This window comes from Capricornis sumatraensis, chromosome 3 (assembly GCF_032405125.1).
Source record: "Capricornis sumatraensis isolate serow.1 chromosome 3, serow.2, whole genome shotgun sequence".
Lineage (NCBI taxonomy): Eukaryota > Metazoa > Chordata > Mammalia > Artiodactyla > Bovidae > Capricornis > Capricornis sumatraensis.
The window spans coordinates 169,621,733-169,647,865 of record NC_091071.1 but is presented as its reverse complement, the minus strand read 5'-3'; the positions used below and the strand labels follow the sequence as shown (position 1 = coordinate 169,647,865).

General features: G+C 40.5%; 1 protein-coding gene and 1 pseudogene across 3 annotated transcripts in view; both read right to left on the bottom strand.

The window, feature by feature from the left end:
- Window positions 1-12,691, bottom strand: part of EYA3 (EYA transcriptional coactivator and phosphatase 3) — a 96,249-nt gene extending 83,558 nt beyond the window's left edge. For all 3 annotated transcript variants that reach the window (XM_068968539.1, XM_068968540.1, XM_068968541.1), the window contains exon 1: window positions 12,596-12,691. The gene's annotated coding sequence lies outside the window, so the exon portion shown is untranslated. The remainder of the gene's footprint in view (window positions 1-12,595) is intronic.
- Window positions 12,692-12,856: 165 nt separating this feature from the next.
- LOC138076371 (heterogeneous nuclear ribonucleoprotein A1-like) overlaps window positions 12,857-26,133 on the bottom strand; it is a 56,693-nt pseudogene continuing 43,416 nt past the window's right edge.

The following is a 26,133-nucleotide window of genomic DNA, read 5'->3' as shown; positions in this document are numbered from 1 at the left end:
AGTTATATACATTGACTTCTAGTGACTATAAAAGAGGCAGGTAGGCAGTGTCGGCAGGTAGGCAGTGTCTGCAGGTCACTTGCTTTCTGAATATGAATTTCTGCCTCTTCTGAATATCACGTAAATTACCACGGATATATCTGGTCTCCCATGCCAGGACTCTACTTTAGAGAATATCTATCATAGCTTTATCTGGGTGAGAAACATTGGAATTAGCTACTCACTTTGCTTTTTGCTTCTGCTGCTTTTGTTGTGGAAGTCTATAGTTGCTTCAGACTGTACTTGCTTCTTTCTAACCTCAAAATTCATTCATTCATTTATAAAATAATTACTGAGTGTCTACTATAGTGCCAGGCACTAGTTTAGATACTGGGAATTCAGTGATGAACACAAAGTCCCCAGCCTCAAGGAATTTGTATTCTCATAGGAAGAAAACAAATACATAAGGTAATATAATTTCACAAAGTAATAATTCTTTGGAAAATAAAACAAAGTAAAGTATAGAGCATGACTGCAGGGGAGCTATTTCAGATTAGGTGATAATTTCTCTGAAGTGGTAACATTTAAGCAAAGCAGGAATGCAAAGCAGAAGCTATAAAAAGATGTAAAGGAAGGCTTTCAGAAGGAAACAAATGTAGAGAAGCTAAAAGAGTAACAACCTAGCACTTCTGAGAAAAAGCAAAAAGGCTGACTTTTGCAAGTTGTAGGTGACAGGAAATGAGTCCCAAGAAGCAGGCAACCAGGGAGATGACAGATAGCCTTGTAACACATAATAAGCAGTTTGGGGAGGTAATGGGTGCTTCAAGCAAGAGAATGATGTGATTTGATTTATATATGCCAAATGCCATGGGGAGAAGAGAGACTATAAAGTAAGCCCTCCCTGGGCAGACTGTTTTATATGTTTCAAAAGCATTTCTCTGGGTTTTATCCAGGAGACAAACACCAGATGCTCAAAATCAAGAGTAAGAGCCAAGAAACTGATGAACCTCCAGGCCCCCTTCCAATCTCCATATTCTTTTACTTGGAGTCTGGTATATTTCTGAAACTTCTGCATACACTTTATGGCATGATTTCTTCTCCTATCAATCCAATTAGAAATTCACTGAGGTCTCACCAGCTGATGGCAACCTTTCTCAAGTACTACCTCATAAAAAATACTTATCTAACTTACCCATTAACACAACCACTCAACAGTCCTCTGTACCCTGGAGCCTGCTGAAGGAGACATAAATATCCAGCAGACCTACACTCAGCTGCCTTTAAGGTTCCCTTTAAAGTAACAGTAAGAGAGCCCTTCAGCTCTCACAATTTAGGCATCAGCACAAATCACATTTCTGTGGCCAAAAAAACTGGAAACAACTACACCGTGCCTGTGGACTTTATGCGGACATACAAAAGCCATTATCATGTTGGTTAACTCCTTCTGTAAATAAAACAGCCCAGTCAACTGACTGTGGTAAAGCTGGTGAATTCTTCTGGCTACTTTATTGGGAGGCATGCCTGACTAATGCATCATGGTATTATCAGCTGAAGGAATATTCACAGTAACTTTATACTAAATACACTAATCAGAACTTACTGAGAAAGAATAAAAACACACACACATACATTTAGGCTGTACCAAATTCTTAATAGGAAAAATATTTTATCAGGAATAGATTCTCTAAGAAACACTGTCTTTACAATTTCTAACCTTACTTCTTGGAAAATCATCCTTTGAAGTTGTCTGTAAATGAATACAAACTCTTCCCCACAAGCTTCCAATAAAATTGGGAGATAGTATTCCACAGGAAAAATTCCAAAACCACAGTAGAAAGTATTGAGAAGGGATGAGACAACCTGAATTAGTGTCAAAGTGACCTTAATAATAATCCCACAGGTCTACATTCCTTCCAACTCTCTTTGAATCTCTCTTCAGTTTCAGTAACATGTCATTCACAAAGCATGAGTTTCTCTAATGTGTGGAGATCCAGACTCCATAGAACTCTCAGCCTCCAACACTTTATCTCTACCCTCCTTTAATCTAAAGTTAACATTTCTAAGAGAATCATATATTTTTCTATAGGTGCTCTGGCCTGACCCATGGTATTCTCCAACATGAATGTTCTATAAATGTGTTGCTTCCAGGTATATAGAAACATTTATACCTTACACTACCCATTTTCTAAATTCAAAACCCTACATAGCAGTCTATATATCTACCCATCACATCTATTAATCAGCTCGCCAGTATTCAAACAAAATTTACTACACATGGTATTAACAGAACTGAGTCTTTTGAAACATAAGTCTTTAGCTGTCAGGACTATAAGTTTTAACACTTGTTATTTTACCTTTTTCAACATAATTCACCTCTGTAAGAGGCAGGTTTGGCAAGCTTGGAGCATGACCTCAGGAGTCTGACTGTGCCTGCTTAGTCACTTCAGTTGTGTCTGACTCTCTGCGAACCTATGGACCATGGCCTGCCAGGCTCCACTGTCCATGGGATTCTCCAGGCAAGAATACTGGAGTGGGTTGCCATTTCCTTCTCCATGGAGTCTGACTGCTGCTGCTGCTGCTGCTGCTAAGTCGCTTCAGTCGTGTCCGACTCTGCGACCCCATAGACGGCAGCCCACCAGGCTCCCCCGTCCCTGGGATTCTCCAGGCAAGAACCCTGGAGTGGGTTGCCATTTCCTTCTCCAGTGCATGAAAGTGAAAAGTGCAAGTGAAGTCACTCAGTCGTGTCCGACTCTTAGCGATCCTATGGACTGCAGCCCACCAGGCTCCTCCATCCATGGGATTTTCCAGGCAAGAGTCTGACTACTTATCTTCAAATCCCAGTTCTGGCACCGATGAGTGGTGTGGGAGCTTAGACAAATTATTTAACTTTCCTGAGCCTCATTTACTTCATCTGTAAAATGGGAAAAATACTAATGTGTCTTTCTCAAAAGCCTGTCGTGAGTTCAAATGAATTAATATCTGTAAAACTCTTAGAACAGTGGCTGGCACATAGTTAGCATACTATAACTGTTGAAGAAAAAGTTTTTTTTAACAGACTCAGGACAGAAAACTGGTCTTGAGTGAAAGTCAATTCATTACTAGTTTCTCTTAGTTTTTCAAAGGGCAAAATATTAATATTATTAAAGGCAAGGTCCATGTAACAAGAGATTCCTGCAAGAGAGGCAACAGAATGGGTCTGCAGCTCATAACCTTTGTCACTGGCTTTGATTCCAACACCATACAAGAACTTCTCCAAGTCCTCAAGGAAAGGTGTTGTGAAGCTCCTGGGCAAGAGAACACTGAATGTCAAACATGTCCTGTTACTTAGTGATATGAACTCCTCATGGTCACAAACACTTTCAGGAGATTCAACTGTGTGTTATTAATAGCTAACATTTATGTAATTTGTTTTATGGGTCAGGCACTGTTCTAAGTACTTAATGTATATCAACTCATTTAATCCCCTCATTAAGTCTCTAAGATATGCACTATTTATTATTATTACCATTTAACAGATGAGAAAACTGCAGCACAGACAGTAACTCATCAACCTGGAATTCAAGCCCAGGCAACCTAGCTTTAAAGACTGAGGTTTTAAACCACAGCTATGTGCCTCAGTTTGGAACACCACAGACAGGACTAATGATTTTAAAAAGCTGGTCAAGCTAAAAATGTACGCTATGCTGTGCTATAGTCATAAACAGCCAGAATTCACAAGTTAGGTAACGAGAAGATACTAAGGTGGCCAGTTTTCTTCTTTATCATTTCTCATTCTTGTTCTTCTCTAAGGCCTCCTAAGTAAATATGAGTTAATACAAGTGAAGTGCTTTAAATAGTGCCTGGCACATAGTAAGTGCTCATTATGAGCTAAGAAGAGATAATCATAAAAATAGTAGAGTCTGCCTGCTGACCCTGCCTTATTCTAATAGCTGTGATATGCTAGGAACTGTTGCTATCTCTACCATATTTCCCCTTTATGATTACAGGAAATGAACAGGGATAATAAATAAATCCACTATAACAAACCCTAAAGACTTTTCAGTCGTGTTGCTTTCATATGACTGTATACACAGGAGCAAACTGCTTCACTCTTCCGTTCTCTGTTCCTGGTTTACAAAGACTGGATGGGGGCCAGAAAAAAGCAGAATAAAGCAGCTTTGTAAGCTTCTGACCAGTTGCCAAGAGCAGAAGTAAAGTTTGTAAAAGCAATTTAATCAAACTAAACTTTGACTGTTAGATGGAAACTAGAAAAGGATTCTAATGATGGAAGCTCTACCAAAGCAGTGTCAACCTCATGTTCTATATTACTGCAGTTTTTTCAAATGATGTGCCTAAGACAGAGGTGACGGAAACAATAAACAAGGTCTCCTTCAGTGAACTGCTCTGCACAATTATTTAAGTTACATTTTGGTGAAAAAAAACTAATAAATCCAAGCATCTTCAATTCCAAAAAAATTTTATACTTGTAAAAAAATCTAGTAGTCACTAGAATTTTTCAAACTGTAGGTTCAATTCATTATTAGATTATCATGTCCATTTAGTGGATTTTAATAGTTTGTTTTGAGTGAAATGCAACTGGTGGTGGTTTTAGTTGCGTCTGACTCTTGTAACCCCATGGATGGTGACCTGACAGGTTCCTCTGTCCGGGATTCTCCAGGCAAGAATACTGGAATGGGTTGCAATTTCGTTCTCCAGAGCATCTTCCCGACCCAGGAATTGAACCTGTGTCTCCTGTGACTCTTGCACTGCAGGCGAATTCTTTACCACTGAGCCACTAAGGAAGTCCAATGCAATTAACCAAAACTAAAACAAAATTAAACATTATAATGCATTACCAACATTAAAGATAAATATTGTTTCATGAAACTTCTTTCAATTTTAAATATTAGTATGTACATATATGTGTATAAGTACTGGATAACAATGAAAAATGCATCTTGTAGTGGGTTGTGATCAAAAAAGTTTGAATGCCATTTTACCCAAAGATTAAGGAAAAAAAAAAAACTAGTCAAAAAGGAGAAAAATATCCACTTCAAGCTACGCATGATAAAATATTCAAAATTTTAATGATTCTCTAAATTAGTTTTTTTTTTTTAAGGCAATCCTCTGAAAATGAACGAAAAGGGGAAAAGGAACCATCTGGGTAAGAATCAATAGTTTACCATAATTGTTCCAAATAAACAACAATTTCACAGAATGAGAAGTACCAACACTGAATAAATATACACTAACAGGAGATACACAGAAATGAGATAAATAGTTTCAGTTCGTCTAGCTATTAAATACCACACCAATATGACAGATAAGCAAAAGCTATAGAACTCATTCTCAAGAACATTTATTTTTCAGTGTTATCTAATCACTCCTTCCTAAGGGGACAACAGAGGATGAGATAGTTGTATGGCATCACCGAATCAATGGACATCAGTTTGAGTAAACTCTGGGAGTTGGGGATGGTCAGGGAGGCCTGGCGTGCTGCAGTCCATGGGGTTGCAAAGAGCTGGACAAGACGGAGCAACTGAACTGAACTGAACCTATAGCAAAGTTAAGAACTGGTGAAAAGGAAAAAAAGATTTGAAAAATTCAGTGAAGTAATATGTTAATTACTAGGGTATGTTTTTTAATAAGATATACATGTACTATTTTGTATCCCAAGTTGTTGTTCAGTCTCTAAGTCGTGTCTGACTCTTGCAACCCCACGGACTGCAGCATGCCAGGCTCCCCTTTCCTTCACTACCTCCTGGAGTTTGCTCAGATTCAAGTCCATTGAGTCGGTGATACTATCTAACCATCTAATCCTCTGCTGCCCACTTCTCCTTTTGCCTTTTGTTCTCTAAATTCTGAAATATTTCAAGAAAAAAGAAAATCACACACACATTTTGGATTATGCCGTCAGTAAAGAGAGTGCGATTATCATAAATACCATCAATCTAGTAGGAAAAAATTAACATCATTGTGCTAAATTAAAATGCCCTCTTATTTTGAAAAAAGGAACAGGTGAATCTGACCTAAATCTTCTTCAACTACTATGGAAACTAAAGAATAAGTTCAATTTCACCTAAGAGCTAATCATTCTAATTTATTCCCATAGTAACAGTGCTAACAGCAACAAACTGCCAATTTTCCTAAATTCTGTAATTGCTACATTATTAAATTTCATGTGAAAGAAAATTATTGAAATTTTAGAAACTAAACTGATTATCAAACCCACATATAAAAGAGAGCCCCTTTTGAAATAAAAATCAAACGTTTAAATCAAAGAACATTCTAAATACCAGTAAATCCCCATAGCAATGCTTATACTTTTCACTTAATACTTTTCTGACAAAGAGGAAAAAAAAAAATCAAGACAAAAGCTACCATTGAAAAACAGTATACTTAATTAACATGTCTGAATTAATAAGGGGGATTAATACATAAGAATTAAAATAAGCAGTATCTGTAACCAAGCATCACTTCTGACCAGAAACAATGTAGTTTTTTTTTGTTAACCAGATCCCATGATTCTCAGTTATATTCGAAATACTCAGAAAAATAACTTCTCATCACATATAAGTTTCAGGCTCTGGCATTCAGATGCACCTCAACTAATATTAAATCATCTCCTTCCCTCAGAGAGACAACAAAATTTTTAAATTTGGAAATAATAAAAGCACACAAAAGAGGAGTAGTAATATGATTAACAATATTCTAAATAACTATTTGCATTTTCAATTAAAAAAGGAACTCTTTCATGAAACAGTTTTCTAAAGTAAAAATAAAAACACTAATTTAAATGTATTACTCTAAATATGGTAGTCCTGAAGAGATGGGTGCACTTAATTTTGCACAAATTTCCAAATCTGGAAATGAGACTAGAGATAAGTCAGAAATTTCAGTTTTAGTTTTCTGTTTTATATTTCAAAGTTGCTAAGTTCATATTGTAGTCAGTAAGATTTCAAAGTTCAAGACTATTAAATAAATTTATTTAATATTCTGCAAATCAGAGAAAGTGAAAAAATTAATGTTAAGAGGTAAACATTTTAGTAACAGAGAATACATTTTGTTAAACTCCCTCTTCTCCAAATACCTAAAAAGTAATTAACTTCCATATGATAATTTTTTAAGAGGGAAGGATAAGGATATAATTTGCTTTAATCTGTGGTTTTTGTCATCTAAAAAACCTAGGTAGTAAATGGTCTGCAATTTTCCTTAAGCCAGCATTTATAAAACGACCAGGTAAAACCACCCTTAAAGTTCCCAACCAAAAGCAGTATTCTGTGTTTCAGAAATATTGGATTTTTTAACTGTTATTAAGAACGAACTCATTAAACCAGTGGAACTTTGTACAAAAAGGTCATGAACTCTGGAGCTACAAAAACTAAATTCAAATCCAGCTCTCCTGCCAACTAGCTGTGTTACTTTGGGCAAATTATGTAACTTCTGTGTCTTGGTTTTCTCATTTGTAAGTGGAGATAAATATAGTACTTACTTCACAGTGTTGTAAGGATAAAAGAGTTAATACTATAAGTAAACCGTTTGGTAATTCCTGGCACAGAGTAAGCGCTACATAAAATGTGTTTTTAAAAAAAATTACTGTTTTAACACTACAGATTTTCACACTTAAGTTGTGAAAAAGTTTCGCAAATGAAAATCATTTAATTATATGTATAAAGAAAGAACATACTTTATATTAAGCTGTAATAAAGATTAATACAAGAATCTCAAATAGTGAAATCACTGAGTATTTTGAAAATTAAAAATCATAAAACCTAGTTTAAAAAATCAGGGGCTTCACTGGTGGCTCAGCGGTAAAGAATCTGCCCGCCATGCTGGAGACCGGATCGATCCCTGGTCCTGGAAGATCACACAGGCCGTAGAGCAACTAAGCCCGTGCACCACAACTACTGAGCCTGTGCTTTAGAGCCTGGGAGCCCCAACTACTAAAGCCCGCTTGCCCTTGAGCCAGTGCTCCTCAACAAGGAGAGCCACTGCGACAAGAAGCTCAGGCACCCCAACTAGAGAGCAGCCCCCGCTCACCATAACTGAAGAAAAGTCCTCACAGCAATGAAGACCCAGCACAGCCAATAAATAAATGAAAATACTTAAAAAAATCATGTGCCATTGCACTAATAAGAAATGACACTTTCCTAAGATGGACTAAAGCTTATTTTATTTCTAATTTTTTTTTCCCTCTACACCATAAGTTATGTTTACTCTTATATTTTAATTCAGATATATACAAATAAAGTCACATTCAGAATCTAAGTGTAAATGTCAGCCTTGTATAATGTCACCTACTTCATATGAACTGTCTATATATGTAATATAACTGTACTACGGAGAAGGCGATGGCACCCCACTCCAGTACTCTTGCCTGGAAAATCCCATGGATGGAGGAGCCTGGTAGTCTGCAGTCCACGGGTTCGTGAAGAGTCGGACACGACTGAGCAACTTATGACTATGACTATGGTAGGCTACAGTCTATGGGGTCACAAAGAGTCGGACACGACTGAAGTGACTTCACTTGTACTTTTCACTTTCATACACTGGAGAAGGAAATGGCAACCCACTCCAGTGTTCTTGCCTGGAGAATCCCAGGGATGGGGGAGCCTGGTGGGCTGCCATCTATGGGGTCGCACAGAGTCGGACACGACTTAAGCGACTTAGCAGCAGCAGCAGCATACAGTAGGTATCAAAAGCTTTTGCTGAATGTCTTACAAAGATTGTCACTATTTTCCAGGGTGAATAAAAACATATCTACCTAGTACAAATATTAACCAAGCTAATAAGTTAAAGTGCATCCAACACAATCTGTAGCAAGATCTTTAAGATATTAAGCACGGACTGCCTTGGGTCGATCTGTTAACTTACAATAGGTCAGCACTAACTACTATTCCTCTTCTGATTTAAAACAGTACCACATATTTAAAAGGGGAAAAACAGCAAAGATAAATTTGATGAAGCCCATATTTCAAATATCTTTTAAAATATATTATAAATAATAGAGAAAATATCCTTATTATTTCTACATTTAATAATTAAATACTCTAGAACTTGGGTTACTGGGATCAAGTAAAAATATCAAGATAATGATGTTGCTGCTGTTCTACTGTTTGCTATGTTCTCTGCAAATAAAACATATCAATAAGACAATTTATAGCTTAAGCCATATATTCTGTAGAAGAACATAAACCTGTATTAAGTTAATCAGCAGACAGAAAGTCCACCTATTTTTTCACTTTACTATAAATAGAACAATTTGGTCCCGTGGTATAAACCAATTAAATGAATGTAGGGGGAAAAAAAAAAAACTATTTCTAATAACCTTAAATACATTTTGAACTATTTCTATGTTGAACTATTCTTCCTCCATTTAAATCACACATAAGTTAAAATATCTTGCTATTACATGCAGAACACAAAAATCTTTTAGACAACTACCAAAAAAGATGCTCTATGAGCCTTTTGTCTGTAAGCAAAACAAAAAAAATGAAGTCATGGGGTGGCTTATGCAGATCACAGGAACCATCATACTGCAAGGTACAAAGCACCAGGACATTGTAAAAGTAAAAAAAATTTTAAACTGTATTTTCCTTAAAACATATCCTAGGGTTCAAGGATAAAAATTAAAGTATGTAAAACAAAGTGCAGTAACAGGTAAAATGACAAAGTATCAAAATCAAAAGAGAGTCAAACAAAATCAAAACAGAAAAACCCTGCAAGCAAAAAACTAATATGCAGAAATGTTATCGTAAATTGAGCAAACAGGCTTACAAACTAACACCAACAGTGACTCCTCTCCTTAACTTTAAAAACACATACACTAAGTTGTCTCCAGTGTTTTTCTTTTTCCTTTGGCAGGTAAGAGGGGCAGGCTTTTCAGTAAATGGAAAGTCTATCACTATTCTGTGCAAAGAACAGGACCATGAACACAACTGCTCCAATGAGACCACAGGATGTCTGTTTCATGTAAGGGCTTTCATGCAGAATTTATATCATAATAAGCCAAAGTGATTTAAGAAGAAAAGAGAGAAAGAGACTCCCTAAGACTTTTCAACCTCTACTTCAATACAACACAGTTTCTTTCTGAAGTCTCTCTTTGAAGGCAAAATGACTTAAGTCTTCAGTTTTGTGGCTCAGCTGGTAAGGAATCCACCTGCAATGTGGGAGACCTGGTTCGACCCCTGGGTTGGGAAGATCTCCCGGAGAAGGGAAAGGCTACCCACTCCAGCATTCTGGCCTGGAGGATTCCATGGACTGTATAGTCCATGGGGTCGCAAAGAATTGGACACAACATAGCAACTTTCACTTTGAATTTTAAATTCCACATCGTATATTTCTTATCCCCAAACTTTTATTCTTACAACATAAATTTACTGAAATTAATCACTAAATACAATATTGTGCTCTCCAGCTTACAGCTTTGATAGAACTAAAACCCATTTCTCTAGTTGCTTGAAGAGGACTTCTTTTGTGAAAAATGACCTTGGAAAAAACATCACCAATAAACCCTAATTTCCTTATTTTGTAAAATGAAGGGTAAGTTTGAACTCTATGGTTCCCTCCAGCTGTAAACTACAGTAAACAATCAAGGTTTTAAACTCAAGACATGCTGAAGATGTAAAAAGTTCAGAAATGAAAAAGGTTGAAAGAGAGCCTTGCATCAATCCAAATATGGGTATGTGTGTGTACAAAAGAAAAAAGAGCCCACCATCCTGGAGATAAGGAAACACAGAGTGTCAGACCAGACTCACTGGGGTTAGATTTTAAGGACTGGGAAATGATGAGGTCAGATTGAACAGAAGCTAGAGTTTTCCAGTGTTAGGTGCTGCGGAGGAGGTAGCAGTAAGGAGCTTTCAAAAGAGCTTTCCTCAGTATTTAAAAAAGTCCTGCAAGCCAACCAGAAGGGTCGTTCTCTGTGGCTTCTAGGACGAATATGGCCAAGCTCCAAAGTCTTTTGCTAAAAATAGCTTAAGGGATCAGCCCAATTTTGGAATAAGCCAAGGCCTATGCTATGCTTGCATATGTCTCATATAATGAGGGACACTTTTCTACAACTTATTAGTCAAAAGAAAAGCAGATGCTAAATGCTGTATTTATTCTGTTTGCTGAAGTACTAAACTTGAGAGCACAATTTACATGAGTACAGAAACTGATGACACAAAAACATTTACAATCAAGTGTGAGACATTATAGAAACACTAGAAAGACAAAAATAAAAATTATCCAACTCTGTCTCAAAACATACCTCAGATAACAAATTCTGGAAAACACCACACAATTATTATTAAAACCAACCCTTCAATTCAGAGATGACTAAGAGCCTACAGAGTCATTTAAGAAATTTACAAGAAACTTTAGCCTCAAAAATGAGAAAAAGATGGTTCTAAGGCTGAAACAGTTTAGCCAATTAGATGGTTTATGGTGAAAACAGTAAAGAAAAAATAGTCAGAAGAACAGGCTAAGTAATCAAATACTGTAATGTCCGGTTTATGAAGAAACAAGAAGAAAAACAGAAAACTTGTCAATAAGGTAAAAATGAAGAGACAATATACAACAGACAGATATATGCACGCTGAGTTCAACAAAAGAAAAGGTACTCTGAAATTACTATAATGAACTCTTAAGCATAAAACTTTTCAGTAACAGCACACTCAAATTTTTGGCAATAAACTTATAAATCTGGGGCTAATAATCTCCCAAGAAACTCTGTCCTCCGTCACAGTAATTGTTCTATAAGTAAAGTTCGTACAGAAAACAGAGCCGATCGTCTAAAAACATCCGCATTTTTGCCTCAGCTGTACATATCCATTCTCATGGGATAGAGAACACGAAAATGACAGGACGTCCTGATGACCTGTCGATTAACAAGATTACACAAGTCCTACTGCCAGCAGTTCCGCGTGCTTGCCACCTGTTAGCCTGCTTTAGCGAAGCCCCCTGAACTGTGCTGCAGTGAAGAACCGGGAACGCCTTTGTTGTTTCCTAACTACGGAAGCTACCGGAGTTCAATTCAACCTAGCGCCTTAAGGAAAACTTCCCCCGGGCCGGGTAAATCTGCCCAGATGGTGACTTAGGCAAAGACCTTCTCTAGCTAAGAAAAGGCGGGAGAACCCCAAGCGAAACACAAATGTCACCTACTCGTCCCGGGAAGAGCTAGGCGTCAAGGGTGAAGAAAGTTGCGGAACTAGACCCAGGACCCTTGAGAGAGGCTCAGTTTCGCAGTTGCAGTAAGGTGAGCACAACGAGGAGGTGGGCCGCCCTGCTGAGTGAAAACACAGCAAGATCCCGAGACCACAGGTAGGGGAGGAGAAGTGCGAAGTGAATATGGGCAGTGCCTTAGGGAAGCACTGAAGCAAAAGGCAAGAAAACCAAGGTCTTTAAAAGGCGGATGAGGCGGAGGGAAAAAAGCAAGGCGAGAAGTGAGCAGCGACGACACAGGCTGAAACTGAGGTGAAAGAGGCGAGGCCGGCGTGGGAGAAAGGAACGAAATGAGCTCAGGAGGCTCTGCAGGGACAAGGGACAGGCAAAGAGAACTCCCACCCACAGGGACCGGGACACAAGTCTTGACCGTCCCTCTACAGGCTGTTACTCGACCGGCTGCACTCAGACCCTGTCGCCAGCGGAGACTCACCCAAAGGCTGCAGAGGCCCCAGAAGAGGACATGGGGACTGGTCCAAACACACAGGAATACCAAGCGGCTGGAGGAAACGGCGGCGTTAGTGTGACCCGGATGCGCATCCCCAGGAACCGGAAGTCGGCGGTCAGGGTCATCACACAATCCACACCTCGTTCCACCAGAAGCTTTCAGGCGCATGTGTCAGGTCTCAGGAGGCGGGGCGGGGAAAACGCCTAGACTCCGCCCACCCGGCCGTCCTGGGAACCCCGCCCCTGGTTACGCCCCGCCCGGCGTCTCGGTGGTTTTTGGTGTGTGGACAGGCTGGTTCGTGCAGCTCCCAGACCAAGGTACCACTGAGGCACAAACTGCCCGCTTAAAAAAAAAAAACAGCGCTCAGGTTTCAAGAAGATCTTTTAAAATGCGTGCAATCCCTCTATCTTTAAAACGAACGTGAAATATTGGATGTATTTGATAGATTTAGAAAAATTGTGGAAGAATGTCTGGGAAGTTCTGGAAGGCACTTTTGAGGCTAGACCAACCAGTATCAGTTTATTAATAATATTGTATTGAGGTTACAATTCATTTCTATTTTGTGCACAATATTTTATGTAATTTATCAGAAACAAAATTTTTACATGCTTCGTTAACTTTAAATTACTACCCCATCATGGGCAAGGACCAGGGTTAATTTCAGGTTTTGTTGGGGCCTGATGAAAGTGAAAGAGGAGAGTGAAAAAGTTGGCTTAAAGCTCAACATTCAGAAAACGAAGATCATGGCATCTGGTCCCATCACTTCATGGGAAATAGATGGGGAAACAGTGTCAGACTTTATCTTTTTGGGCTCCAAAATCACTACAGATGGTGACTGCCGCCATGAAATTAAAAGACCCTTACTCCTTGGAAGGAAAGTTATGACCAACCTAGATAGCATATTCAAAAGCAGAGACATTACTTTGCCAACAAAGGTCCGCCTAGTCAAGGCTTTTCCAGTGGTCATGTATGGATGTGAGAGTTGGACTGTGAAGAAAGCTGAGCGCTGAAGAATTGATGCTTTTGAACTGTGGTGTTGGAGAAGACTCTTGTGAGTCCCTTGGACTGCAAGGAGATCGAACCATTCAGTCCATTCTGAAGGAGATCAGCCCTGGGTGTTCTTTGGAAGGAATGACACTAAAGGTGAAACTCCAACACTTTGGTCACCTCATTTGAAGAGTTGACTCATTGGAAAAGACTCTGATGTTAGGAGGGATTGGGGGCAGGAGGAGAAGGGGACGACATAGGATGAGATGGCTGGATGGCATCACCGACTTGATGGACATGAGTTTGAGTGAACTCCGGGAGATGGTGATGGACAGGGAGGCCTGGCGTGCTGTGATTCATGGGGCCGCAAAGAGTTGGACATGACTGAGCGACTGAACTGAAGTTTATTCAATTGGAGGACTCTCTTTAGGAAAATCCACAATTGCAAATAACAATGTTAGGTATAAAAAATGAATGTTCAATGTGAGAAAAGAAATCGCAAGTTACAAGTTTTAAAAATTTCATAAATAATACAAAGTCCGGAAGAATTAAGCACTACAAGTACTATTACGTGCATGTCTGAACTACTTTTTCCCTACATTTTTTGGCTGTATCTTCTTTGATCTCCTTTTCCTATGGCAATTTACTAAGGAATGTCATTTACCAAGATCCTTGACTCCTGTCTTTCACACCCCACACCTAATTCATCTGTAAATTCTGTAAAATTTGTCTTAAAAATCTGTCCAGATTCAGACTATTTCCTGCCTCTGTTGGTACAAGCTACAGTCAATATGTGACCCTTTGCTGTTTTTATACCCTTGGCCTTCCAGGACCTATTAACACAGCAGCAGTGGGCTTCTGTTAAAGCCTTAATCACACCAGGTCCCTCCTGCAGTGGATCCCTATTTTAAAGTGAAAACCGAAATCCTTATATAAGCTGAGAGGACCCTCAAGATTTGACACTGCCCAGTACAAGTAACCTGATCTCTGACTTTCTCCATTGTCCCTCCTCTCAAGACACCCTGGCCTCTTTGCTATTTCTCTAATCTGCACATACACTCTGGGTCTTTGTGCTTGCTGATCCCTCTGCCTAGAATGCTCTTCCTCCAGATAACAGCATCATTCACACTTTCGCTACCTTTACATCTTTGTTCAGATGTCATCCTCTAAATGAAAACTTTCCCAGACACTGTATTTAAAATTGAAGCATTACCATCCTTCCTGAACTTCCTAGCCCAGTTCCCTCACTTAATTATTCTATAACAGTTATCCTGTCTAACAATTTGCTAGTGAATTTGGCTTAACATCTCTACTCCCACCCCTCGTCTCCCTCTCCCCATTCTCCTCTCACCAGAATGTGAGCTCCTGTTTTGTTCACAGATGTATTTCAGAAGAAACACCAGCACCAGAAGAGAATTTGGCATGTTGAGGGCACCCAGTAAATGTTTGTGGACTTAAAGGACAGATTGCTCATTTACTTTGCTTTTGCTCATCCAAAACCATGCAAGCTGAGCCACCAGCTCCACCAGGGGGGAGCCGATGAGTAACCAATGTGGTATTCCCAGAGAAGTTCTTCCTAAAGCACATATTTACACATAACTCCAAAACGTGGGACTTCCCAGGTGGCTCAGTAGAAAAGAATCCACTTGCCAGTGCAAGGAGATGCAGGAGATTCGGGTTTGATCCTTGGGTTGGGAGGATCCCCTGGAGGAGGAAATGGCAACCACTCCAGTATCTTTGCCTGGAGAACGCCATGGACAGAGGAACCTGGGGAGCTATAGCCCATAGGGTTGTGAAGAGTCAGACATGATTGAGCATACATGCAGCACGCAACTCTAAAACATAGCTTATCGGAAAGCACACCAACTACTCCCCAGAGCAAAGAGTGCTGGACCTGCTATTAATAAAAACCCTCCAATGTCTTCATAGTCCCCTAAGAATAAGGTCCAAGCTCTTTACTATGGTCTGCATGGCCCTATGGGCCTTCCCTTCCTAACTCTCAGATGTCATTTCCAGCCTCCCTTACTCTTGAATTTCCACTTCCAAACTCTGGGAGATAGTGGAGGACAGAGGAATGTGGTGTCCATGGGGTTGTAGAGTCAGACACGACTTAACAACTGAGCAACAGCAAGAACCCTCACGTACAGCCATCCCGCTCTTCTTTCTGCTTCTTGTACAAAACTAGCTTCTTGCCTCAGGGTCTAAACAAATACTATTCCTACTCTCTTCAACACTCTTCTCCGAACCTTCCATGAATGGTTCCTTCTGTTTCTTTCGGTGAAATAACACCTCTGAAAGTTTCATACAGCTCCTACTCCAGCCTGTCCCCCTCTCCCCGGCAGCCATGACCCCTTCTTCCTGCTGAAGCAGCTCCTGCATTCCCTTCCCATACCTTATCTTTTCTCGAGGGTCCCTTTCGCAGTCTGAAATGACCTTGTTTATTTATTGTCTGTCACTGGAAAGTAAGCTCCTCAGGGGTCTTTTTTCACCCTTATTCACTGCTGAATTCTCAGCACAGCACTAGAAGTGTGACTTGTTGTTCAGTCACTAAATTGTGTCCGACTCTTTTCAACCTCATAGCCTGCAGCATGCCAGGCTCCTCTGTCCTCTACTATCCCCCAGAGTTTGCTCAAATTCATGTCCATTGAGTCGGTAATGCTATCTGACCTCTACCGCCTCCTTCTTTTGCCAAGAGCTGACTCATTGGAAAAGACCCTGATGCTAGGAAAGATTCATGGCATATAGTAGGTGCTCAATAAACAAAACAAATATTTACTAATAGTTATTGAAGCTTTACTATGTGTTACTTACCATACACAGTAAATATAAATACTCCTGTTTCTCTTTTAAATCCTGCCGATGATCTTGTAAAATACTATGATCATCTCCATTTTATAGATGAGGAAACTGAGGCAGGGGTAGGTTAAACAACTTGCTCAAGACTACCCAACTGGCAAGAAACAAACCCAGGAGTTTAGTCCAGGTCTGCAGGATTTCAGAGTCCATGATACCTCTCAAATAACAGCCAGAGCAAGTATGGATTCATTTACTTACAAGTTTCTTTTCTCTGACTTCAGACAGTTTTACTTGCTGTGATGTTCAGCAAGACAGGATATGTTCGTTGAGTTGTATTTCCTGCCCTACTCCACTACTCCTGGGGACAGATCTCAAGAACTAGATAAAAAATATGGTTTTGTTCAAGCCTAGTTATAACTATTTAGATATTTGCTATACTCTTTCTGTAGATTTGGAAATATTTCATTCATATTTTAACACAAAAGAAAGGCTATTAAAACAGTCCAAAAGTATTATAGCCGTGTCTTTCTAAACGAAAGCCAATTGAAATCAAAACACAAACCTAATTACACTAAAACTATCTAAAAATAAGTTCTCTAAATTATATATTTCCATTAAAAAAGACATAATGAATCAGTGTTTTGAATAGTTATCAACTTAAACCCTCCTGGTTGATCTTAGAGGATAATAGTCTAGGTTTTATTTCTGTTTATTTCTCTATTGTACTTCAGGCAATACCTGATTGCGTACATGATAGCTGAGCCTCTAAAAGCAATCTATAGTTGATGGGATTGCAAAATGGTGCAACTGTAATGAAAACAGTATATTCAGTCCTCAAAAAATTAAACATCAAACTACTATATGATCCAGCAAATCTTACATCTGAGTATATGCCAAAAGAACTGAAAGCACAGTCTCAAAGTGATACTGGCACACTTGTGTTTATAGCAGCACTATTCACTATAGCCAAGAGGTGGAAGCAACCCAAATATCCACTGACAGGTGAATGGATACGCAAAATATGGTATGTGCATACTTTAGAATACTCTGCAACCTTAAAAAGGAAGGAAATTCTGTCACATGCTATAATATGGCTGAACTTTGAGGCCATTATGCTAAGTGAAATGTTAGTCAAGTTGTTCTTCAAAAAGAACAAACTATGTGATTCCACTTATCTAAAGTATCTAAAGTAGTCAAACGCCTAAATATACCAGTGGCTGGAGGGAGGGAACAAAGGGGAATTATTTAATGGGTATAGAGTTTCAAATCTGTAAGATAAAAAGATTTAGGAGTCCTGTTTCACAAAAACATCAATATACTTCAAACAACTGTTAAGTGTACACTGAACAGCACACTTAAAATGGTTTTGTGTGTCTGCTTCAGTTGTGTCCAACTCTTTGTGACCCCCTGGTCTGTACCCCACCAGGCTCCTCTGTCCATGGAATTTTCCAGGTAAGAATATTGGAGGGGGTTGCCTCTTCCTTCTCCAGGAAATCTTCCCATCCCAGGGACTGAATCCACATCTCTTTGGCTTCCTGCATGGGCAGGTGGATTCTTTACCACTGAGCCACTGGCGAAGCCCTTAAAATGGCTTAGCTGGTAAATTTTATATGTTTTTACCACAACAATTAATTTTTAAAAAGAAATCTACAGTAATCTAGTCATTACTGTAATAATGATGTGGGTCATTTTATGCCTACTTGGCCCTGAATGGACATTATTAGAGTCGTTTTCACAGTTTTGTCCAAATTTACACAGGTAAGAAGACTTTGGAGTGGGATAAATTCACATTTCCAAGATATGCAGTAACCTTTGCTATCTTTAGAGCAAAGCATTTCCAGCCTCCTGCGCATATTATCTTCAATTTAACCACAGACATCTTTTCCACATGGTTACTATTATTGTTCATATTTCTCCCCAATAAATCATTATCATTTGGAAACACTCAGGATCTGTTGCACTACAGAGAATGATTCTTGAACAAAGCTCAGGTGTTTCAGGACACCTCACCAGGCAGAATTTGACTACAGCCCTGGAAATCTACATGAGATTTTGAAGTAGGAGATAGATGTGCCCTGGGCCAGACAACTGGTGTTTGTCAAATGGAATAAAACTGAAGCTTTGTCCTCAGCCAGATGAGAACAATGCTTGATTCCCTTTCTCCATTGAAATGAAGGGAGTGAACTAGCAGTGGGGAATGTGCTGCAGCAAAAATGGAAATGAGATTTTTCTAATAAACAAAATAAAAGAAACAATGAACAGGCTAGGGAAACAGCATGAACAAGCCTGAAAGAGTTAAACCAATCTTGGTTATTCTTCAGCTGTTACCACTAAAATCCACTTGTAGCTAGACTTGTCCTTCATAAAACTAATTACTCTCTCACTCCTTATGAATTATACTCTGCACCCGGCATTCTCCTCCGCCTACTCTCCTTTGTGGGAAATCCCTGGTGTCTCAGTGGTAAAGAATCCAACTGCCAATGCAGGAGACACGGATTTGATCCCTGGGTTGAGAAGACTCCCTGCAGAAGGAAATGGCAACCCACTCCAGTATTCTTGCCTGAAAAATTCCACGGACAGAGGAGCCTGACAGGCTACAGGCTACATGGGGTCACAAAGAGCCGGGCACGAATTAGCGACTAACCCACCACCATCACCACCACTCTCCCTTGCAGCATTCTTCATTTCAGAAAGAAGGTCATAGGCTGAAAACCTCAGGGACACAAGACCAGGTTGCTGAGCCACTTGATGCCAGCTTTGATGCCAGCTTTGGCTGTAAATTTGCAGGATGAAAGAAATGCAAGACCTTCATTACTTTGAGACTTACCACCTACTTTTGAGACTATCTCCCTATTCTCCAGGGAAGAGAGTAGGGCACAGTTCTTGAGGTGCTAGCTTGCTGTATTCGCTCTTCGCCTGGCAAAGAAATATAGCTACTCTTTCTCTCTCCTCTAGATCTCTGTCTCTGTATTTCTATTTGTCATTAGTGCACAGGGAGCCAAGATTTTGGCAGCAAAGTAAATGGAGCATTTTCTTCATCCTTACTGCAGGCAGCTATGTATTCATTAAGATCACACTTGAAGTGTATTCTGGTTTTCTATTTCTATGTAACAAGCTATTCCAAAACTGGTGGTTTAAAACAACCACTGTATCATATCTCACAAGTTTTGAGTCAGGAATTTGGGCAGGCCTGAGTCGGATGATTCCTTTCTTCTATATGGCATCAGTCAGAGTTAGTTGATGACGTTGTAACTGGCATGTTGGTCTAGAGGGGCCAACACAGCCTTACTCATATGCCTGGCACTTGGTGGGAGTGCCTGCGTATAGCTGCCCTCTGTGTAGTGTCAGAGCCTCTCCACATGGTCTCTCCATCAGGGTAGCTGAACTTTTTACATGGCAGAGACAGGTCTTGAAAGCTGCTAGTCCTCTAAGGCCAGCCTGGTAACTGACACAGCATCACTTGTATCCATTGGTCAAAGCAATCATAAAGCTCATCTAGATTCAAGGAACGCAACCAAGCCCCTAGACATTGTCACAGTTACTTGGACCTCTTGGTACTACGGTTAGCTTTCTGATGTTCACTCCAGGAGCTCCTGAGGAAACATTCATTTTGATGTGTATCTACCTGTTTATTTAGTAACTACTCTGTAAATGCTAGACTCTGAGGACACAGCAGAAAAAAACTGAGAGAAAAACCTCCCCCTTCACGGAGCTCACATTCCAAGCAAGACATAGTCAGAAAATTTTGTGTTTGTAGAGTATGTTCATTTGGGGTTCAACATCCATTTCCACTTTCTCCTAGTGAGACTTCCCATGTTACAGAAGTGGGAATGTTAAGATGGTGTTTCTCAGGCTCCCTTACAACTCAGATTTTGGATGAAATTTAGGTATTCCCAATTAGAGGCACTTGGGTAAGATTTATAAGATGGAAATGAGGAAGAGACCATTTTCCTGCTCTGGCCATTTCTACTGGCCAGTAGGGTCATCACTGGAGACCTGGACTTCTCCTGCAGCAATCTTTCTGCTTCCAGTCTCCAGCTTCATGAACTGGAAAGGCAATGGTTGCCACAGTGTCCACTAAGGCAGAGTTACTCAATTCTAGCTTTCTGACCCCCCTGACCCCTGAGTCTTACTTATAGAAATACATTCTTAAAATTAGTCATTCCTGAGTTGACCTCTGATTCTCTCGTCTCCAGATTTTCAATGATTTACAATGATTTTGTAAGCATTCAATTTCCTGAAACTAATTGGCGCTAGTGGTAAAGAATCTGCCTGCAGTGCAGGAGACACAGGTTCTGTCCCTGGGTTGGGAAGATCCCCTGGAGAAGGGAATGGCTATTCACTCCAGTATTCCTGCCTGGAGAATCCCATGGACAGAGGAGCCTAGTGGGCTACAATCCATGGAGTCGCAAAGAGTCGGACACAACTCAGCAGTAAATACTTTCACTTTCACTGTCCTAAACACCTAGAAAGATTTCTCTTGCCTACGCTGAAAACTGACTGAGAAGGTATGATAGTAAAATTGAAATACTCAGGTCCCACTATCTCTGCCTTCTAGGTAGAGCCCCCCCCCCATATTTATCTAATTGTTACATTAGTATCCCTCGAGTAGAAATTTGAGCATCTGATGTGCTTGCCTTTAACTCCTCCCAGAAAGCTCTACAGCTTCCTAGGCACAGGGTGAACCTGATCTGGCTCCTGGCAGAGAGAAAGCCAAAAGCAGAATGCCAAGTGTTAGAGCAGAAAGCAAGTCCCAGGAATCACTTGAAGCTTGGGGAGTGCAGTCATGGAAGCGAAGGATCTCAGGGTACCACCTCAGCATTTCATCTTCAGAGACAGACCAGCCTAGTCCCTCCCTTGCTCCACAGGAGTGTGCTTTTCTTTGCTTTTTTGTTGCTTGTGGGATCTTAGTTCCCCTACCAGTGACTGAACCCACACCCTTAGCAGTAAAAGTGCAGAGTCCTAACCACCGGACCATAAGGGAATTCCCAGCAGTGTGCTTTAAAGCTATCAAATGAGAATGAAAATACTTTTCCTGATTCAAGACACTTCATAAACTATACAGTTCAGTTCAGTTCAGTCACTCAGTCGTGTCTGACTCTTTGCCACCCCGTGAATTGCAGCACGCCAGGCCTTCCTATCCATCACCAATTCCCAGAGTTCACTCGAACTCACATCCATCAAGTCGGTGATGCCATCCAGCCGTCTCATCCTATGTCGTCCCCTTCTCCTCCTGCCCCCAATCCCTCCCAACATCAGAGTCTTTTCCAGTGAGTCAACTCTTTGCGGCAGATGGCCAAAGTACTGGAGTTTCAGCTTTAGCGTCATTCCTTCCAAAGAACACCCAGGGCTGATCTCCTTTAGAATGGACTTGTTGGATCTCCTTGCAGCCCAAGGGACTCTCAAGAGTCTTCTCCAACACCACAGTTCAAAAGCATCAATTCTTTGGTGCTCAGCTTTCTTCACAGTCCAACTCTCACATCCATACATGACCACAGGAAAAACCATAGCCTTGACTAGACGGACCTTAGTCGGCAAAGTAATGTCTCTGCTTTTGAATATGCTATCTAGGTTGGTTGTAACTTTTCTTCCAAGGAGTAAGCGTCTTTTAATTTCATGGCTGCAAGCATCATCTGCAATGATTTTGGAGCCCAAAAAGATAAAGTCTGACACTGTTTCCACTGTTTCTCCATCTATTTCCCATGAAGTGATGGGACCGGATGCCATGATCTTTGTTTTCTGAATATTGAGCTTTAAGTCAACTTTTCCACTCTCCTCTTTTACTTTCATCAAGAGGCTTTTGAGTTCCTCTTCACTTTCTGCCATAAAGGTGGTGTCATCTGCATATCTGAGGTTATTGATATGTTTCCCAGCAATCTTGATTCCAGCTTGTGCTTCCTCCAGCCCAGTGTTTCTCATGATGTACTCTGCATATAAGTTAAATAAGCAGGGTGACAACATATAGCCTTGGCATACTCTTTTTCCTATTTGAAACCAGTCTGTTGTTCCATGTCCAGTTCTAGCTGTTGCTTCCTGACCTGCATACAGATTTCTCAAGAGACAGGTCAGGTGGTCTGATATTCCCATCTCTTTCAGAATTTCCCACAGTTTATTGTGATCCACACAGTCAAAGGCTTTGACATAGTCAATAAAGCAGAAATAGATGTGTTTTTTGGAACTCCCTTGCTTTTTTGATGATCCAGTGGATGTTGACAATTTGATCTCTGGTTCCTCTGCCTTTTCTTTTTTTATTTTTTTTTTATTAAAAAAAAATTTATGTATGGCAAAACCAATACAGTATTGTAACCTCTGCCTTTTCTAAAACCAGCTTGAACATCTGGAAGTTCACGGTTCACGCATTGCTGAAGCCTGGCTTGGAGAAATTTGAGCATTACTTTGCTAACGTGTGAGATGAGTGCAATTGTGTGGTAGTTGGAGCATTCTTTGGCATTGCCTTTCTTTGGAATTGGAATGAAAACTGCCCTTTTCCAGTCCTGTGGCCACTGCTGAGTTTTCCAAATTTGCTGGCATATTGAGTGCAGCACTTTCACAGCATCATCTTTCAGGATTTGAAATAGCTCAGCTGGAATTCCATCACCTCCACTAGCTTTGTTCGTAGTGATGCTTTCTAAGGCCCACTTGACTTCACATTCCAAGATGTCTGGCTCTAGATTAGTGATCACATCATCATGATTATCTGGGTCGTGAAGACCTTTTTTGTACAGTTCTTCCGTGTATTCTTGCCACCTCTTCTTAATATCTTCTGCTTCTGTTCAGTCCATACCATTTCTATCCTTTATCGAGCCCATCTTTGCATGAAATGTTCCCTTAGTATCTCTAATTTTCTGGAAGAGATCTCTAGTCTTTCCCATTCTGTTGTTTTCCTCTATTTCTTTGCACTGATTGCTGAGGAAGGCTTTCTTATCTCTTCTTGCTATTCTTTGGAACTCTGCATTCAGATGCTTATATCTTTCCTTTTCTCCTTTGTTTTTCACCTCTCTTCTTTTCACAGCTATTTGTAAGGCCTCCCCAGACAGCCATGTTGCTTTTTTTGCATTTCTTTTCCATGGGGATGGTCTTGATCCCTGTCTCCTGTACAATGTCACGAACCTCCGTGCATAGTTCATCAGGCACTCTATCTATCAGATCTAAGCCCTTAAATCTATTTCTCACTTCCACTGTATAATCATAAGGGATTTGATTTAGGTCATACCTGAATGATCTAGTGGTTTTCCCTACTTTCTTCAGTACTACACAAATATAAGATGCTATCTAGTATCTAGACTAGCTGTTCTTAAGGTGTGGAGCTTTCTGAGACTGTCAAGGAGGAGGAGGAGTAGTGTTAGTCGCTCAATCATGTCCTACTCTTTGCGACCCTGTGGACTGTAGCCCGCCAGGCTCCTTTGTCCGTGAGATTCCTCCAGGCAAGAATACTGGAAAAGTGAAATTGCTGTCATATCCGACTCTTTGCGACCCCATGGACTGTAGCCTACTGGGCTCCTCCATCGATGGGATTTTCCGGGCAAAGGTACTGGAGTGGGTTGCCATTTCCTTCTCCAGAGGATCTTCCTGACCCAGGGGTCGAACCCAGGTCTACCTGCCTTGAAGGCAGATGCTTTTCCCTCTGAGCCACTAGGGAAGCTCAGAGTGGGTTGCCATTCCCTTCTGCAGGGGATCTTCCTGACCCAGGAATCAAATCCAGGTCTCCTGCATTGCAGGCAGATTCTTTACCATCTGAGCTATAGGGAAGCCCCTATCAAGGAGTATGTGAAATCAAACTACTGTTCGAGGGCAGAACAGTGATGCAAATGTGTGGACACAGGATTGGGGGGAAGGGGAGGGTAAGATGAATTGGGAGATCAAGTTTGACATAAATAATATAGATACGTAATATAAATAGCTAGAGGGAGCCTGCACTATAGCACAAGGGGCTCAGCTCGGGGCTCTGTGATGACCTAGTAGGGCGGGATGGGAGGGACATGGGAGGGAGGTCCAAGAGGGTGGGGATATATGCATAAATATAGCTGATTCACATCATTGTAAGCAGAAACTAACACATCACTGTAAAGCAATTATAATCCATTTAAGCAATAATGATGATAATATTAATGCAGCATTTCACTTTTTCACCCTTATTCTCTCCAAAACATGTTTTCCAGAGACTCTGTGATGCCATCATTGCCCTGATGGCTAATGGAATATGTGCTGGTATATTCTTTATTTTTAAAATTATAGCATTTTAAAATTCTGTTTTACTCTCTACAAAAGAAGATATTAATAGCTATAACCCAAATAGACAAAAGCTCTTTGGGGTCCTCAATGATTTTTAGGAGTGTTAAGTACTGAAGCGAAAACATTTGAGAACTGTTGTGAACACCCATTCTGGTACTGTCTATAATGGCTCCCACTCTAACAATTTCCAGATGCCTGATTCCCACTCATGGTCATACCCCTGCCGTGTCCAGCACTCGTCTACGAGGATGCCTTTCTATTTTGACTAACATGCTTGAGACAGTATCTTCTGGAACAGATGTCCAGTAGCAGCTGTCTTGGCACAGCCTTGGGACTCCACATGACTATGAACTGTCTTCATGGGCAATGCTAGAGCCATCCAGTCCCTTGCTTTATTGCTGCTGGGTCATTCTTTCTGGCTGGACTTGCCTGGGATACCTGGTTTCTGCCCCTACTTTCACCCTACTTAACATTAATCTCACCCAGTTTGGTCCCCTGTTTCCACTTGTGGTCCCCCTCCTGTTCAGGTGGCCACCTGCTGTGTGGGTCATTTCCAGCTACCCACAACCAAGCTGAGTCATCCCCTCCCCTTAGCCCTGTCCAGTTGGAGAGCTGGAGCTGGGTCAGACTGAAGCCTCGTGGAAGCTTCCTGCCAACCAGAAAATGGATTAACTTTTTGCTTTTAATTATGGTTATCCCTTCCCCCAAGAATGTTGTTAGTCATGTTACTTGTACTCTAGATTTGAAACTAAAACATAAACTGTTAGCAATGAATATTTCTTGTGAGTAGGATTAAAGAGACTATTCATTTCTATGTTATATGTATCTGTAAACTTTGCTTTTTTTTTTTAAACTCTAGTGAGAATGTGTCTCCAGTACTCTTGCCTGGGAAAAATCCCATGGACAGAGGAGCCTGGTAGTCTGCAGTCCATGGGGTCTCGAAGAGTCGGACACGACTGAGTGACTTCACTTTCACTTTTCACTTTCATGCATTGGAGAAGGAAATGGCAACCCACTCCAGTGTTCTTGCCTGGAGAATCCCAGGGAAGGGGGAGCCTGGTGGGCTGCCGTCTATGGGGTCGCACAGAGTCAGACACGACTGAAGCGACTTAGCAGCAGCAGCAGCAGCAGCAGCAGTGAGAATGTGTAGAGGTTACGAACAAAGGCTCTGGAAGGAGATTGTGTCTACTCTCTCTGAACTCCCTGGCTCTCCCACTCTCGTGTGACTTTGGGCAGGTCAAGTATCAATATTTTTTCTCAGTGTCTTGCTTTTCTCATCTGGTAAAATGGAAACTTGAAAGAATACTTATCGAAGAAGAAGGAGGAGGAGGGGGAAACAGAGAGAGAAGAAAGCCCTTAGAGGGTTGTATGAGGATTAAATATCTAAAGTGGCTTAGAATTATTATAGATAGATATCTATACAAGTGATTAAAAATCAGAATAGAATGAAGATATAGAAGGTACATTATGAAGCTTTCAGGAGTTTAGAGATACAGAAACCAAAATGA